Below are 18412 nucleotides of genomic sequence, written 5' to 3'. Positions count from 1 at the left end.
ACTTTCAGTTTTTGGATGACAAATACATTTCTCAAATATATAACTTCCCACTGTTTATACAATGTAGACTGAATTAGAGAATCATTAGCTCTTCTCTCAGAGAAGCTTAAGATTGTCACCAAGAACATTATAAGTTTGAAAATATCATATAAAACTGGTTCTTAAAATACAATTCTGAAAAAGACATTTTAGAATATAGTCTTGTTAAAAAATCTGTGACAAATTGATCATTTTGAGAAGATACACTAAGTTATAACTATGTCCGAGTAATTTATTTGGCTGTATCTCCAATCTAGAGAATGATTTACCAAAGAAAATGTCCAATAAATCTCTCCTCTATAAATTCATACAATCTAAAACAAGAAACGTGTAAATGCAGATTCTCAAAAAACAGAATAATAATGTCCCTTGTCTAGTTTTTCTTAAGGAAGAAATAAAGTTTTATTAAATGGATAGATTATTGCATAGACTAAAGTTTTTATGAGGTAAAAAACATGTCAGAGTCTCATTAGAGAGAGCGGCAAGTAGAGAGGACTGGAAGAATGTAAAGCATAGCATTAATCAACATGTTTATTTCAGGACTCAGAAACTGTGATCAAGGTATGCCACTGCAGGGGGAGGAAAAAATAATTTTCCTTTTACTTTTCTAGGGTCCTGGCTGAGACCACCCTGTAATAGAAGACAGATTATAGGAGAAATATAAACAGAAGTTTAATAATACATATACTTCCTGTACACATGGGAGATGCCCAGGAAAACTGAGTAACTCCCTGAAATGGCCCAAGTCACCACCCTAAATACCATCTTCAGCTAAAGGCAAAAGAAAGATGTTGGGGATGGTGGGCGGGGGGCTCATTAGGGGTGGGGGGCGGGTTAGGGGTTAGGGTTAGGGGGTTGGGGCACCTGGTTGGCTCAGTTGGTAAGCATCTGCCTTCGGCTCAGGTCATGATCCCTGGGTCCTGGGATCTAGCCCCAAGTCAGGCTCCCTGCTCAGCAGAGAGCTTGCTCTTCCTTGTCCTCCCCACTCTTGCTCTCTCACTATCTCTGTTTCTCTCTCTCAAATAAATAAATAAAATCTTAAACAAACAAATAACAACCAGCTCAAGATAATCCTTATGTCAAGGATTCATATACTGGAGTGGCAAATTCTCCTACCCTTCACCCCCAGGAGGCTTGTTTGCACCAAAACCTAGGACTTTAGTGACAAATAGTGACAAGTGCATTTTCCAGTAACATGGAGAATAAAACATGAAAAGGAGAACACAATTGCTTAGTCTCTCAGAGGGGTAGCAAAGAAACTACTCTGAGTGTTAGGCAGCCCAAACTCATGTGACTCAACCTGGGACATCATTTAAGAACAAAGAGGAATGTGCGGGACTGTACTAACAGATGTGCCTCAAATATCCGAGGGAAAATCTTTTATGTATCCTAATAAACAGAATTTTAAAATGAGAAGAAAGATTACTTACTTACTGAAAACAAGACTCACTCCCTTACTGATCTGTAATCACAAGAAAAACTCAATGCAGATTTGATTAAAAGTCCTGCAATCATTAGAACAAATAACTTTTCCCCAATTCTAAGGCACTGCAGAGAGGACAGTAAGGGGTGGCAAGAGACATAGTTGTTCTGTGCATCCAAGCAGAGGAAGCAAAGTTATATAGCTATATCGGCACACATTGTGTCATCAGCAGAAGATGGATCAGCAGCAGTAAAATGTCAGTGATAAGCAAGGAAGAGATGTTAGTTAGGATCCACTGTGAAGAGAAATTAGCTGGAGGACTAGCAGGAATATTAGGATGTAGCAAACCAGGTAGGTGGGGACTTGGGATTAGATCCCAAATAGTATTTCAATACCGTTCATATAGTTGACCAGGTTCCCTATGGCCAAACTATATAGTTGTCTTGGGACTATAAACCATATATATGCTTTCTTTTTTTTTTTTTTTTTTTCATATATATGCTTTCAAAATGCTAAGAATAACTCTAATTTCAAAGTTCTAATGCCTACTAACTTACCTACAATAAGATTTAAACTTAGCTGTATCAGGGAACCCATTAACATTTTTAATTTACCTACATGAAAATATTTTAAATCCAGTATTTCTTCTTATTTTAATAATTTATCCTTGTTAAAAAGGAACAGGTCCAAAATATAGTCACTTATGATAAGGGCCACCAAGGCTTAATACCTAACCTAATTGCAGAGTCAGCCTCTCCTAGGAGTGGATTTTTAAACCAATTAGTCTGGAATTTGTGATCAGCACTTGTGAGGTAATCACAGGATAAGACCTCTGCCCTTCCCTCTAAGGGTAGGTGAACTTTCTTTTCTTTAGCTAATAGCTTCCTTGTCCTGCCCCATTTCTGCCTATAAAAGCCTCCATTTGGTACACGTCCTCAGAGTACCCTTCTGTTTGTAAGAAGCTTCGCTGCCCATTCCATAAGTCATTGACTAAAGCCAATCAGATCTTTAAATTTACTAGGTTGAATTTTCGTTCTTTAACACCTTTTGATGCACAGTAGAACAATTTTAATTTTCTTTAATTTGCATATCTATCTATCAATCTATAACTCTTTTAATTGTATCTGACACACTAACTTTATCTTATTTATTGTTTTTTACTTGAATTTTCCAAACTGCTAAATTGGAATCCTCAGATTTTTTTAGTCAGTTATATTAATATATACTACCACATGTCACTTAAATTTTTTGCAGTTTTTATTTGACAAGATAGTGCAGATAATAGTTTTAATCATTAGTAAACTATTATAAAATTTTGGGTTATACAAGAAGGAAATTTATGGAGTAGCTTGCCAGGAATATGCTTGATTCAATTAATATTTATTACTTAGCAAAATCCCAATCCATATACCTGTTATTAGAGGTTATTAAAACATTTAAGTTCTAATTTAGCCATTTAGCAACTGTGTTTATAGAAAACTTTATCTATGAATGGAAGCAAAATTTACCACCCCAAAATATGTCTCCTGGGCATATGGATTATTATAGGCTGCCCACTTAAGAAACAGCAGACAGGAAAAGTTTTGAAAACTGTATATAAGCTATCTTTTTATAAGAGACATTTACATTTAGAAGGGAAATCTCCATTTGTAAGGGTGTCTCCCTCTCTGTATCAGGAAGAGAATCTATAGAAACTCTCATCAATGGAGAAGGCAATGGCCTAAATCTGGGTAACAACCTTATCTTTGTTTACTGTGCTTTTACTGATATCTTGCCATAACTGGCCCCCCTGCCACACCCCAACCCACACCCCATCCCCCAAACATCTTCTGACTTTGGCTGGAGATAGTTTTTAAAGTGGTGGCTTGAGCCATTTTGGGGGCTCAGTTTTTCTGGGTATGTCCCATGTATATAGAAGGTATACCTGTTATTAAACTTCTGTTTTTCTCCCATTAATGGTCCTTTATTGTAGGGGTGGGTCCCAGCCAAGAACCCAGAAGAGTAAAGGGAAAATTATTTACCTCCCCCACATCTACATAAACAGATTGATTTCTTGAGACGTGTCCATATGCCTAATGGAAATCCTGTGAAAAACCTGAGTTAAATATGATGAAACAAATGGTATAAGAAGCAATATCATATGAGTTCTAGAAGTAATATACTTTCCCAAATCAGTGTGACATTTTCTGCTGTCTTTTCACTGTCACAGTTTCAGGCCATATACTTTTTTTTTTCTTTTTTTTAACTTAAATTCAATAAATTTACATATAGCGTATTATTAGTTTCATAGGTAGGGTTCAGTGATTCACCAATTGTATATAACACCCAGTACTCATTACATCACGTGCCCTCCTTATATGCCCATCACCCAGTTACCCTATCCCCCCACCCACTCCCCCAGCAACCCTCAGTTTGTTTCCTATGATTAAGAGTCTCTTATGGTTTGTCTCCTTCTCTGATTTCATCGTTTTATTTTTCCCTCCCTTCCCCTATGATCCTCTGTTTTGTCTCTTAAATTCCACATGAGTGAGATTACATGATAATTGTCTTTCTCTGATTGCCTTATTTCACTTAGCATAATACCCTCTAGTTCCATCCACGTCATTGCCAATGGCAAGATTTCATTTTTTGATGGCTGAGTAGTACTCCATTGTGTGTATGTATATATATGTATATATACACATACATACCATGTCTTATCAGATAAAGGACTGGTATCCAAAATTTATAAAGAACTTATCAAACTCAACACCCAGAAAACAAAATAATCCAATCAAGAAATGGGCAGAAGACATTTCTCCAAAGAAGACATACAAATGGCCAACAGACACATGAAAAAGTGCTCAACATCACTCAGCATCAGGGAAATACAAATCAAAACCACAATGAGATACCACCACACACTGGTCAGAATGGCTAAAATTAACAAGTCAGGAAATGACAGATGTTGGCAGGGATGTGGAGGAAGGGGAACCCTCTTACACTGTTGGTGGGAATGCAAGCTGGTGCAGTCACTCTGGAAAACAGTATGGAATTTCCTCAAAAAGTTGAAAATAGAGCTACTCTATGACCCAGCAATTGCACCTCTAGGGATTTACCTCAAAGATACAGCAATGTCCACAATAGCCAAACTATGGAAAGAGCCCAGATGTCCATCAACAGATGAACGGATAAAGAAGATGTGGTATAGGGGCGCCTGGGTGGCTCAGTCGTTAAGCGTCTGCCTTCGGCTCAGGTCATGATCCCAGGGTCCTGGGATCGAGCCCCGCATCGGGCTCCCTGCTCAGTGGGAAGCCTGCTTCTCCCTCTCCCACTCCCCCTGCTTGTGTTCCCTCTCTCTCTGTGTCTCTGTCAAATAAATAAAAATCTTTAAAAAAAAAAAAAAAAAAAAAGAAGATGTGGTATACATATATATATACCAATTACTTCTTAATTCCAACCTAATTTTCTTTAAGCTTCAGCTTCCTTAATTTCTTGTAGCTTTTGAATATGTTAAATATTACCTTTTTTCCTTAAATATTTTCCTAACTTTTCCTTCACCTTATACTAGGCTGCTTCCTTTTTTTTTTTCATCAATGATAGTTGAGTATTTTTTTCTTTTTGTTACCAAATGTAGCCACTGTCCTAGTTTTTTCCCTTAACTTCTAAAGAGAAAAGTCTCTCCAGGTTCTCTCCAGGTTTCAAATATGATCACTATGTAAAGACACTCAGTTTCTCTGAATTTGAGATTCACTCTTGCTGATAACTGTTTTCTATTTGTTTTTTTCTCAGTTACTAAGCCTTTTAACAGGTGTTGGCTCCATCCCTCTCTCTCTCTCTGAGGATTAATCATTGGCTTTTCACTTCCTTTCTGCTTTCAGTACTTTTTCCTCACACTGACATTTCCTAATTGGTGGTCTCGTTTTAGCTGCATTATTCTTCAATTTTTCACAGTGTTACTCTATACTTTAATTCTATACTCCTTTTTTCACCGTGAAGTTAAATTATTTTTCCACATTGCCTCTGAATAATAAGATTATATAATATTAGAGATCCAAAGCACATTAAAGCAAATATTGGCCAATCCCCTTACTGTTTGATGAGGAAATAAAAATAGCATTTAATAACTTCATGATATAAATACACATTAGTGGCTTAGCCAGAAATAGAAGCCAGAGTTACAGTCATTCCAGGTTAGTATCTTTCTATTCCTACAAACAGGAAACTATATTTTTCTATTTATTTTTTATTTATTTATTTATTTATTTATTTATTTATTTATTTATAGAGAGGCGGGGAGGGGCAGAGGAAAAGGGAGAGAGAATCTTAGGCAGGCTCCATGCCCAGTGCAGAGTCCAACACGGGGCTTAGCCCTACGACTCTGATATCATGATCTGAGCTGAAATCAAGAGTCGGCCACTTAACCTACTGAGCAATCCAGGCACCCCTGAAACTATATTTTTCTAAAATAGTCAAAATGAAAAGTTCTAAGTCCGGGATTATATACCTGAACTGTTCAATAGGTTGACCAGTAGCTACATTTGGTTCCTGTGCAAGTGAAAGGTGTGTTGTCTGAATTGAAATGGCCTAAGATCATACCCTATTTAAAATACTTAGTACAAACAAAAGAAAGCAAAATGTCTCTAAGACTTTAAAGGCATTGATTACCCATTTAAATAATAATATATGAATATTAGTATAGGGTCAAGAAAAATATTTTTCACCTTCTTTTTACTTTTTTAATGATTTAAAATTTTATGTTTGGCTCACTTTTATAGCTTAGACTATAATTCTATCAGATAGTGTTTTTCTAGAAACTCCGGAAGTTAATACTTTATATAACTCAAGACTTCACACAAAAATTTCCACTCTAAGCAGACCAACCTGGCTTAACATTTCAACATGCAGTAGTTCATATTATTGTCATGTATGCTCTTCTTTCCTGTCATTTGCAATATCCCCTTGAATGCACTTTTCTCCCATCCCTATATGCATGTATTTACTTCTTCAATGAGACTTTATTTTTTTTCCCTTCAAGAAGTAGAAACCATTTCTCCATTCTCTTGCATTATGACTTTCTTTGACCAACAAAATTCAGAGGAAGCAAAGTTGTGGGAATACTAAACCTAGGTCTTTAAAAGTCTTACAGATTCTATTTTCTCTTTCTTGGAATGCTGCCCCAAACACTAGCTGTGCAGATGCCTGGTCTCATGTACTAGAGGGTGAGAAACTGAGTGGAGCAGAGACAAATCAACCCAGATAAATGTCCCTATATCAACCATCTGACAGCAAGCCCCAAGCATCAGACATGTGACTGGGGACATTTTGGACAGCCCAATTGCAATCAAGGCTTCATATGTCTGCAGCCACACAAGTGACTGTAGGTGATATCAGGAAAGAACCATCCAGCTGAACTCAATCCAAATTGGTAACTCACTGAATCATAAAGAATTTGAATGATATTTTTTTAGCCTGGGGCTGTTTTGTTATTCAGGAATTGATAATTGGTACCACTTCATTCCCTTTCATACTGCAAACACAGCACTCCATTTTAAGCTATTTAAAGGGATGAACTTCATGCAGACTTTTCTAATTACTGTAGACCTCTGACTACTTTCCTTTAAATGGATTGATATGCGGGTGCCTGGTTGGCTCAGTTGGTAGAACATGTGATTCTTTATCTCAGGGTTGAAGTTTCAAGCCCTGTGTTGGGTGTAGAGGTTACTTAAAAATAAAATCTTAAAAAATATATAAAAATAAATGGGTTAGCATAATCTTTGAATATGTAGTTTTTTTCTATAATTTTAGAGTTATTTCACAAATATAATCCTTGTCTTCATAACTATGTAGTTTAGCTCTTTCCTGACAGAGAGTGTGAGATTGGTAACATAGTTCTAGAATTCAGTATCGCAGACATTGTAGCTACTGCTTTTTGTCAGCATTACTATATGTCAGGTGCATATTTTAACTCTCAAAACTCTATGTCATAAAATCAATTATTATACTTAAGAGGAATGGAGACATAAAGAGGTTTATAAGTTGTGGAAGATCCCATAGTGCAGTTAGTAGGGCCAAGGTCTGAGAATAGCCCAGTTACCTGATGCTAGAACTCAGGCTCTTAACCACTTCAGGCTAATGCCTTCTTGTAAAACTACTGCATAACAAAGATCTTGCCTAAGGGAAACAATGTATTCCAAAGGAAATAGTTGGCATTGTCAAGATTCCTAACCAAATTTTTGCAGTCTTCCCTACCCTACCCCACCCCCCCGCCCGTAATATTTTTCTTTGTCATCTCTTTGCATAGTGGGAATTAGCAAGGCTCAGATCTAAGTTCCCATATTTCCTCAATCAATATTAGATTTCTGAAGGAGCCCATACCTATAGTCTTAATTACTTACGAATGTCAGTATTTCTCAAATTTATACTTCCTAATTAGGCTTCTCTCAGTTCCATCATCTTGCCAACTAAATCAATCATAAATCCATGTGCTTCTGTCAATTTTTATTATGCCAATCAAAAGAAGTGATTATCATCCTGGGCTTGACTGCCTTGTTCACCAACAACACTTCTAATCTATTATCCATACTGTAACAAGATATAGCTTTTAAAAATACTGATCTAATCATGACATCTTTGTAAATATTTAATACATAGACTGTGTAGACTGGTTACTGTGTATTCCTCTAACTTCAACATTTCCATTTCACCCACGCTGTCTTTTTCTCTGCTTTCTAGTCACACTGGACTTTTATTTCCTCAAATAAGCCATGGTCCCCACCAATTGAGTGACTCTGGGCAAGCTGCTGCTTTTGCATAATAAAAATTACCATAAAGTAAAAAATAATAATAATAGTAACAGTACGCTAAAATAAAAGTGTACCTAAGTTTTGTCTATTTCCTGTAATTTTAGTTGCAAAGAGAATGGGAAAAGTAGCTGAAAGGAGATAGCTGAATTAGAGGAATGTACTGGTTGTCCCTGGCAGAAGTAAAAGCTTATTGTTGCATTCACTATTAATGTGTACTCATAATGGCCTTCCCAAGGGACTCTGACAGTTGAGAGAAGATTAAAATAAGCATATATGTCCCATATCTCCCGACCTGATATCCCTTAGCTATATAGAAAGGAAACACAGAGGGGCATCTAGGTGGCTCAGTCAGTTAAGCAACTGCCTTTGGCTCAGGTCATGATCCTGAGGTCCTGAGAAAAAGCCCTACATTGGGCTCCCTGCCCAGTGGGGGGTCTGTTTCTCCCTCTCCTCTGCCCACCCACCTCCTTTCTATAAACTACTGCAAGCCCACACTGTCCTCCCCTCCCCCCCACTCACGCTTGTTTGCTTGCTCACTCTCTCTCAAAATCTCAAGAAAAAAAAATGAAACACATAATAAAGACCATCAGCCCACAGTCTACAAACTGGTGTTTTTAAGTAATTGTACAAAAAACAACTTGTTATGGTAGTAAACACAAGGAAAGAGAATACACCAAAGATATATTTGGTGAGAAAAAATATTGAATTAAATTAAAAACATGTGAAAAGCCTCTGCTTAAAAAAATAACCAGAAAAAAGTAGCAACTGTACAGAAACAGTACAAAATATTAAAAAGTAAAAAGTAATATAAACTATACGAGACAGGTAAACAACATTTTTTTATAGAGAAACAAATAACAATAAATATTTTATACTCTCTTAGTAACATTAACGGTTAAAAAGATAACAATTATAAGATTATTTAAGGGCTATGAAATGTGACATAGATGAGTAAGATCCAAGTTGAAGAATAGTTAAATTGAAGCAAAACTGTTACAGAACTTAGAAATAAATAAATAAAAAGAAAAAGAAAACCGAGAAGAATAGAAGAAAATCTAATAGTGAATCAATGACTTGGGAAAGGGGTCTGAAATAAACATGTAGACTATGGAGACGAAAATCATGTAGATGAGAAGTTTAAGTTATAGGGATGGTTATGACAAATGCAATAACACAGCAACTCATATAACTCAAGTAAAGAAGAAAAAGATGACTGATTGATAGAATAAAAGCCAAAATAGAGGAAAGATATTTACTTTTCTTTTCTTTTTTTAAATTTATATGTAATAATGAGAGAAAGAAATCTGTCAAAAGAAAATAAATGTTCCAGGAAAAAACTACACAGAAAATCAGCAATATGTAGATATATTTGGGTGAAGTTACAAAGCTTTGAAATATTGGGACAAAATGAAAGCTATCAGGGCAAGAAAAAGCATGCCAATGACACAGGTAATAAAATTGATTGACCTCAGACTTCTCTATAATTATATTTAAATCTAGGAAATAGTAGAGCCATGTATATGTATTTTTTGAGGGGTAAAATGTATACTCCAAGAAATTAATATTTAGCCAACTTATAATTCATAGAAAAATATTCTAATGTGTCTAGCACCTCAGGTAATACAGGTAGAACTCATAAGGATTTCTTGGAAATAGTAAAGATCTTAATAAAGACATAGAATCTGCCTTGTTTGTTTTATGCATAATGTAAAGGATGTTTCCGGATTCCAAGAGATGGGGTTTCTGTTTGTAGTGTTTGAAACAGACCACTTGTTTCCTCTTCAGGTAAATGCTAATTAGATGTTATTAGCACTGCTTTTAGCCCTCTACCACATGAGAGATTTTCCAAGTATTCATGGCAACCAAACTATCAGAGCTAACTTTAATAAATGGGTGGACAAAGAGGGATTTATCTATATTTAGCTCTCAAGGTAAGGCTGGGATCTTGTTTCGAATTGGGTACATTTTTTGATACATTCTTATCATAAACCTTGAGACAGAAATGGCAGACCCCAGGTATCACATACATTAATATTTGGAATGGATTTATTAGTGACATCCTATCACAACCTGCCTATCTCATTTGCAAGATTAAGTGGAACATCCTACTCTACTATCCCACTACACACACACACATACATACATTTTTACACCAGAATTTTGACATTATTATTATTATTCTTTCCCTTGTCACACAAGTATTTGTATATTTTACTTAATATGTATAATTTATTAATCCTATATTTTCCTCAAGGATAAGAAATTAAGTCATTATTTGAATGGCAAGTGATAAGAGATAGATACCCATGGCCACAAAATGAAATTTGCCCTACTATCTCCAGTAAAACTCACAAATTTGATACCTAGACATTTTCCTGAGCTCCATCCATAAATATTAAACCATCTACTCAAAATCTCCACCTACATATCACAAAGATACCTCAAATTAAACATGTCAAACTAGAATTATTACCTTCTAAATCTTTCCCACTTTGGATGTTCAGTTTAAATAAATGGCACCATCATTTACCCAGTTGCTCAAGCTTGAAACTTTGGAGTCACGCATGATTTCTTCTACTCCATCAGCCCCAAATCTCACAAATCTGCATAATACAGTCCATCTTTATTGCCACAAGCATGGTCCAGGTCACCATCATTCTCAATTTATTGGTAATCTTCTCACATCCATTTACTAGCAACATCTTTCCTCCTTCAATCCAGTCTCTACAATGCAGAGAGAATAAACTTCAAAAAAATATGGTAACAGAATTTCTCTATTAAAAACTAGGCAGTGGCTTCTCATTGTCCTCAGAATAAAAGACAATCTGTTTCAGATGGTAGAAGATCCTGCCTGAACAGGTCCCAGCTACCTTTCCAGGAACACCTTGCATTACTCTGTCAATGTCATCTTCATTCCAATGCTGGGATTTTATAGTTCTTTAAATGCTCACTATTACAACTTTGTATCTTAGCTAAAGCTATTGTCTGTTCAAAATGCTTTTTTATTCTACATCTATTCTATTCATTTATTGTCTCAGCTCAAATATTTTTCTCTGAGAAGGCTTCACAAAATAGACCCTTCCTTCCATATGTGAGTAGGTATACTTGTTATGAATTCTTCTATACTTGAAACTTTTTGATAATACTTTGAATACTTGAAAATATTTTCAAACTAAAAAATGTCTACTCTTCACCATAGTACATAACCTATGGGATATACCTGTTTTTCCTTTTTTCCTTTTTTTCAATAACAACTGAATTCTTATCTCTAGCGTGTTATAGAAAATTGATATTTCCATGGTTAGTATTGAATTTGATTGTGTACATTTTAATATTCTGAAACTTTGTACCTGATCTTTATATAAAAAAATTGTGCAATCTCTTAATTTTTAAGTCAAGACTTTACAGATCTGTTGGTCTCATAATGTCATTTACGCAGTTCATATAAATTCACAAAATATAAATACTTTGATTATTGTACAGAACTATCTTTTCAGTTGTGAACTAAAGGCTGAAAGATGATCACTTTAAGGTGGATAATGAAAAAAATGAGCACCAGTAATCTTTAAGACTGGTCAGTTTGGGGGCTGGTGCAAAGGATGAGTTGTACATTGTTGAATCAAAGGCAGTGAATTAGGAAGGCAGTCCAATTAAAGTCACACTGGCAAATTTGAAAATGTCTGAATGGTTTTCTTTGGAGGCTTTGAAATAACCCCACCTGTGGTCTTAGGTTGAAATGTGGTTCAGGACCCCTGCATATTAGTAGACAGCACTTAGTAGCTGTGGAGGAAGAAGCAGAGTCAGAAGATGAAGAGGAAGAGGATGTGAAACTCTTAGTTTATTTGGAAAGAATTCTACCCCTGGAAGTGGTAGCAAGGTTCCACAGAAAAAAAGTAAAACTTGCTGATGAAGATGATATGAAGATGATATGATCATGATGATGATGATTTTGATGATGAGGAAGCTGAAGAAAAGTCTTCAGTAAAGAAATCTATACGAGATACTCCAGCCAAAAATGCACGAAAATCAAACTAGAATGGAAAAGACTCAAAACCATCAACACCAAGATCAAAAGGTCAAGAATCCTTCAAAAAACAGGAAAAGACTCCCAAAACACCAAAAGGACAGAGTTCTGTAGAAGACATTAAGGCAAAAATGCAAGCCATTATAGAAAAAGGTGGTTTTCTTCCCAAAGTGGAAGCCAAGCTCATCAATTATGTGAAGAATTGTTTCCAGATGACTGACCGAGAGGCTATTCAAGATCTCTGGCAGTGGAAGAAGTCTCTTTAAGAAAATAGTTTAAACAGTTTGTTAAAATTTTCTCTTATTTCATTTCTGTAACAGTTGATGTCTGGCTGTCTTTTATAATGCAGAGTGAGAACTTTCCCTACCATGTCTGGTTAAGTGTTGTCCAGGTTCCACTGTCAAGAATGTGTTGTCCAAAATGCCTGTTTAGTTTTAAAGATGGAACTCCTCCACTCTTTGTTTGGTTTTAAGTATGTATGGAATGTTATGATAGGACATAGTAGTAGTGGTGGTCAAAGGAAATGGTGGGGACACATAAACATACCTGTGAAATAAACGCAGTATTTTAATAAAATAAAAAAAACAAACAAACCAAAAAAACAATGTAAATATTTTCTCCATGTGATTTAATAGACTCTTCTAAAATATACATACGGCCACATAATGCATTATATGGATAATTGTATTTAACCATTTGGCTTATTTACAATTTTTCACTATTAGGAATATCATCAATATGTGACTCACCATATTTGTATATAAATCTTCTTGTGCATCTCTGATTCTGTCCTTAGGATAAAATCCTAAGAATTGAATATCTGGATCAAAATATGATTTTATTTTACTTTACTTTATTTTATTATTTTTTAAGGGGTGTGTGACTTTATTTTTAAGGCAGTAATTGATTTATAAATGGACTAAATTTCATCTCAATAATTTCAAAATAATTTTACACAAAGTTTAAGTATCTTAAAAGAATTTTAAACACATACAGTAACCAAATTCTCAACAAAATTAATATCAGTAATCCTATGAATGTATGAAGGAAAAAATTCCATTAACAATTATCACATTACTTTAACTAGAGATAAAATTTAGCTTGTAATTTTAGTATCTCATCTGAAAGAGATGTGAGTAGATCTGCAATAACACACAAAAAGATGTGGCATTTAATTTTTATTCTGTAAAATATCTGTGATTATCACTGTTGTGTACAACTTATATTTGCAAGTATGACACATGATGGTAATGCTTCAATGAGTTTTGAAATGTTTTCTCTATTTCACCAATGATCTAGAGTGTACATTTAATAAGAATCTTTTCTAAGTGGGTATGCATAAAGCATGAAAATGTCTGAATGTTCAAAGGAAGCAAAACGATCTCTCTTCCAATTCTTGAAATATATTTGTGGGTTTTTGCTCTAGCAACTGCAAAGTCAGGCATCTGTTACTGTTTGGTGTGGTGTTGAATTTCATGGTTTGTTAATTTTGCAGTTATGTCTACAAAGCTAATAAAAGGAGAATGGGTAAGTCTTTTATACTGCAAAATTCGGACTATCCCTTGGGTAATTTTTCTTCATGAAATTCATTTCACATTTCTCTTTTAAGTGAATGAGATAAGTTTCTTGCTTTTTTAAGTTATCAAAAACTATTATGGGTTATTCAAACTTTAGACCTGTTAAAAATAATAAAACTATGGTTGCACACCATTAATTCTCCAATACTGGTTACAGATATTCTTTTACAATATAGAAGGCAGGATAATATAAAATTTTATATAAAACATATCTCTATACTTCCCCAGTCCATGTAGATACTGTCATAACACCCTATTTATTATTTTCAAAATATATAGCATAGTAGTTGACCCCTGGGTAAAAATAAATTTACTTAATGCTATAAAGATTTCAATAATCATTCAATAGGCACTAAATGAGCGTTTGCTGGTGCCAGGAAGAGGCCCAGCAGTTCCAGGGACTGAGATCCAAAGGTAAAGATCTCTGTGTTTAAAAATTGTGGGTCTAATAAAAGGAGCTATATATATATATAGTTAGATAGATATTTGTTTGGATTTGGTATATATATATATATATATATAGAGAGAGAGAGAGAGAGAGAGAGAGAGAGAGAGAGGTGTGGGGAAACACAGGGGGAAACACAGTAAAAACTTAAGAATTCACCTGAAGTAGTCTTACATAGTCTGATAAAGTCTGAAAGTAGATCTCGAATTGGGGCTCCACCAGGAGGAGCAGAAAGTATTATTTGCATTTCAAGTATACAGGTTGCACACAGGGGATTAGAAATTTAACTCACCCATTATATGGGTTCGAGGGAGTACAGATCAAGGAAGCCAGAAGCTATCCTTAAAGGATTCTTCCTGCAGCAACAAATCATGTGGTTTCACAAGCGGTCTTCCACAGCAGCTGTTTTAAATAGCAAGAATCTACTGGAAACTCCCCCCATTACCGGCAGACCAGTGATTCTGAGGGAGCTCCTGCTAGCCCCCAGCAGCTAGAGCATCAAAGCAAATACTTCACAGAGGACTGCTCAGAGCTGCTTTGAACATCCCATAGACCTGCAACTGCCTCTGGAGAACAATGGTCTCTCCTTTTCTTCCACCTTACATATATCCTAATAGTGCCTCATTAGCAGACTCTATCCAGGAATCATATCAAAAAGGGGTTTGGGGAATTGTAGTTCCTGAAAGCAGATGGTATTGATACTAAGTTGATAACTGAAATCCACACAAATATTAATGTGTTTGGATTTGGTATTTGTTAGGATCATATATCCAAAAACATGGCTTTCATTACATTTTCTTAGCCACATAGTATGAATAATGTAGGATCTTAATATAACTTAAATTAATTCCAAGATAGAGTTGAGATTAAGTGATATTTAGAGACTATAATTTTAATATATTCAGAGACTCCCCAAAATTGAACAAAGGTAATTAATTTTCTTATTAATAATTTTATTTGCTCTAAACAATGAAAATACTTTCTCATGTTCTCAGAGTCACGAGGATATGTATGAGTGAGATTTCTTACCAATGTATTTTGGCAATGTCCGTTTATCTTAATTTCCACTGTCGTAGTCCAGATGGTAATTGTTTGCTGGATAGAATAATGAAATTATCCTCCTATCTGGTCTTTTTACAATGATCTGTTCCTAAACATCCTTTCTATCTGTTTTCCACATTAAAGCTAAAATGATATTTTCTTTTTTTTTTTAAAGATTTATTTATTTATTTGAGAGAGAAAGTATGAGTGGTACAGGGAAGAGAGGGAGAGAATCTCAGGAAGATTCCCTGCTGATCGGAGAACCCAACACTGGGCTCCATCTCAGGACCCTGAGGTCATGACCTGAGCTGGAATCAAGAGTCACACGATTAACCAGCTGAGCCACCCAGGTGCCCCTAGAGTGATATTTTCAAATTGCACATCTGATGGTGTCATATCCAGACATACCAAGTACATTCTTAGGTAGATACACATTGTATTAGAGAAGTTAATTCAGCAATTTTCATAAACTTTCCTCTGACATTGTTTTGTAATTTGCAGTGTTACCTGCAATTACAAATTTCTCTGAACTTCTGACTCTATTTCTAAAATAAAGTTACTGCCTCAAAGGGTACGAGTAAAGATTAAGTGGGAAAAGCACTAATACACTGCCTGACAGATATTTGTTCGATAATAGTTTTTTAAAAAAATATCTTTTGTATGCTAAAACATCTCTTTCAATAATTGATTATTATTGGATGCCATAAACTAAAATAATAACATGAAATATGCTTTTTTGCCATTATTATTTAAAAAATTATAGATTGAAGTATAATTGACATAGAATAAACTGTACATATGCCCCAAGAAACCATGCCCCTTAAAGTATCAAACACCTACATCTTCCCCCAAAGACGCGATCTTTTTTTCTTACCTCCTAAGACAATGATTTATTTCTTTTCTGGAAATCTAGATTAGTTTGTAATTTCTAGAATTTTATATAAATGGAATCAGCAGTACTTGTTAAAAATACTATACCTTCTCCATTGTTATGCTTTTGGACTTTTGCCAAAAACCAACTGACCACATTTGTGTGGATTAATTTTTGGACTCTACTTTCTCCCATCAATCTTTTTGACCATACTTTTGCCACTACCATACTTCCTTGATTACTGTAGCATGTAACACTGTAGGTTGTTTGATATTTGTTAGTGTGAGTCATTCAACTATATTTTCCTTTTTCAAAAATGTTTTAGTAATTTTGGTTCTTATGAATTCCATATAAATTTTGGCATTAGTATGTGGATACTTAAAAAAAAATCCCTAGGTGATTTTTATTGTGATTCCACTGAATTTATGGATCAATTTGCGGACAACTGACTTATTCAGTATGCTGAGTCTTCCAATCGATGTACATAGTATATTTATCTGTTTATTTGGGTCTTTGATTCCTTATTTTCAGCCCACATTTTCTGCACATATTTTGTAAGATTTGTAATTCAGCATTTCAATTTTTTAATCTATTATAATTAGTATCTATTTAAATTGTGGTTTCTACATTTTCAGTTCGAGATATAGAAATAAGATTTTGTAATACTTTGTAAGTTGTATTATGATTTTCCTAAACTTATTTATTAATTTCAAGAATTTTGTAGATTATTTAGGATTTTTTAGATAAATCTTACCATCTGTGAATAGGTACAATTTTATTTCTTCCTTCCTTTCCAATTTGCTTGCGATTATTTTCTTTTTCTTGCCTTAGAGCACTGTTAAAACTTTCAGTATAATGTTGAATAGAAGTGATGAGAATGAACTTTGTGCTTTGTTGTTGATCTTAGAGTTAAGACAGTCAATCTTTTATCATACAGTGTAATGTTGAGTGTGAGTATTTTTTAGATTCCCTTTATCAGAATAAGGATGTTTCTTCTATTCCAAGTTTGCTGATAATTTTTAACATGAATATTTGTTGAATATTGTCAATTTTTTTTCTAGACCAAATAATATGATCATAGTTTGAGATATACAGAAATATTGTGAAGATAATATAGAGTTTCTAGATGGCCACACTCATTTTCCTTTATTAACATCTTACATTAGTTTGCTAAATTTGCCACAGCTAAGGAATCAATATAAATACATTATTATTTAATAAAGTCCATCTTTTTACAAATTTCCTTAATTTTTATCTAATATCCTTTTTTGGTTATAGGATCTCATCTCCATATTACATTTAGTTATCATATCTCCTTAGGCTCCATTTGGCTATGACTTTTCTTGTTTTTGATGACCTTCATAGTGTTGAAGAGTACTGATCAGACATTTTCTAGTATGTCCTTCAACTGGGATTTGTCTTATTTTTCCTCATTAGTAAATGGAGAGAAGATCAAAAGACTAAGTTCTATTCTCATCATATCCTATCAAGGTACATACTATCATGATTTTTCAGGTTGAATTAGTTTTGTTAGATTTCTCCATTATAAAGTTATTCTCTCCCTCACCCCTTTCCATATTGTTGTTTTTGAAGAGAAGTCACTATGCACAGTCCACAATTATTGGATGGGAAGTTATGCTACACCTGCTTGAGGGAGGGATAGTTACATAAATTATTTGGAATTTTTCTGCACAAAATATCCGTGTATTTTTCAGAATTTTATTTATTTAATCATTTTTATATCAATATCAACATAGGATATTTATTTTATAGTAATGTAGTAATGTAATGTATAATACAATACCACATTATTGATATTGTTGCTCAAATTGTTCCAGATTTGGCCATTGGCATCTCTATTAGTTGGCGCTTTGGCATGATCTGGTCATTGTGTTTTATTTTGTTTTGTTTTTGTGAGGGGTGGGACACTTTATTTTCTGGCATTATGCAAGAAGTCCAAACTCATCTTGTATATTCCATATCCCAGTCCTAGAGTAAGCCATTTATTCAAAGACCCTTGATTCCTTTTATTGAAGAATGATTTTTTTATTTTTAATTTTTGAACATTGAACCAGCCTTGTTTTCTGTTATGAGTCCTACTTAAATGGGAGGTTTTATTATATACTGTTAGATTTGATGGACTAATTTTCTTTTTGAGAATTGTTGGTCCATACTTGTGATGAATATGGGTCTATGGTTTTATTTTC

The 18412-nt window shown here is 34.4% G+C and overlaps 1 pseudogene; it reads left to right on the top strand.

Moving 5' to 3' along the window:
• The first annotated feature begins 1716 nt into the window (after positions 1-1716).
• LOC118529139 (nucleophosmin pseudogene) lies at positions 1717-12537 on the top strand (annotated as a pseudogene).
• Positions 12538-18412: the final 5875 nt, after the last annotated feature.

Source organism: Halichoerus grypus, chromosome 9 (assembly GCF_964656455.1).
Source record: "Halichoerus grypus chromosome 9, mHalGry1.hap1.1, whole genome shotgun sequence".
Lineage (NCBI taxonomy): Eukaryota > Metazoa > Chordata > Mammalia > Carnivora > Phocidae > Halichoerus > Halichoerus grypus.
This window is presented reverse-complemented; position numbering and strand designations above follow the sequence as displayed.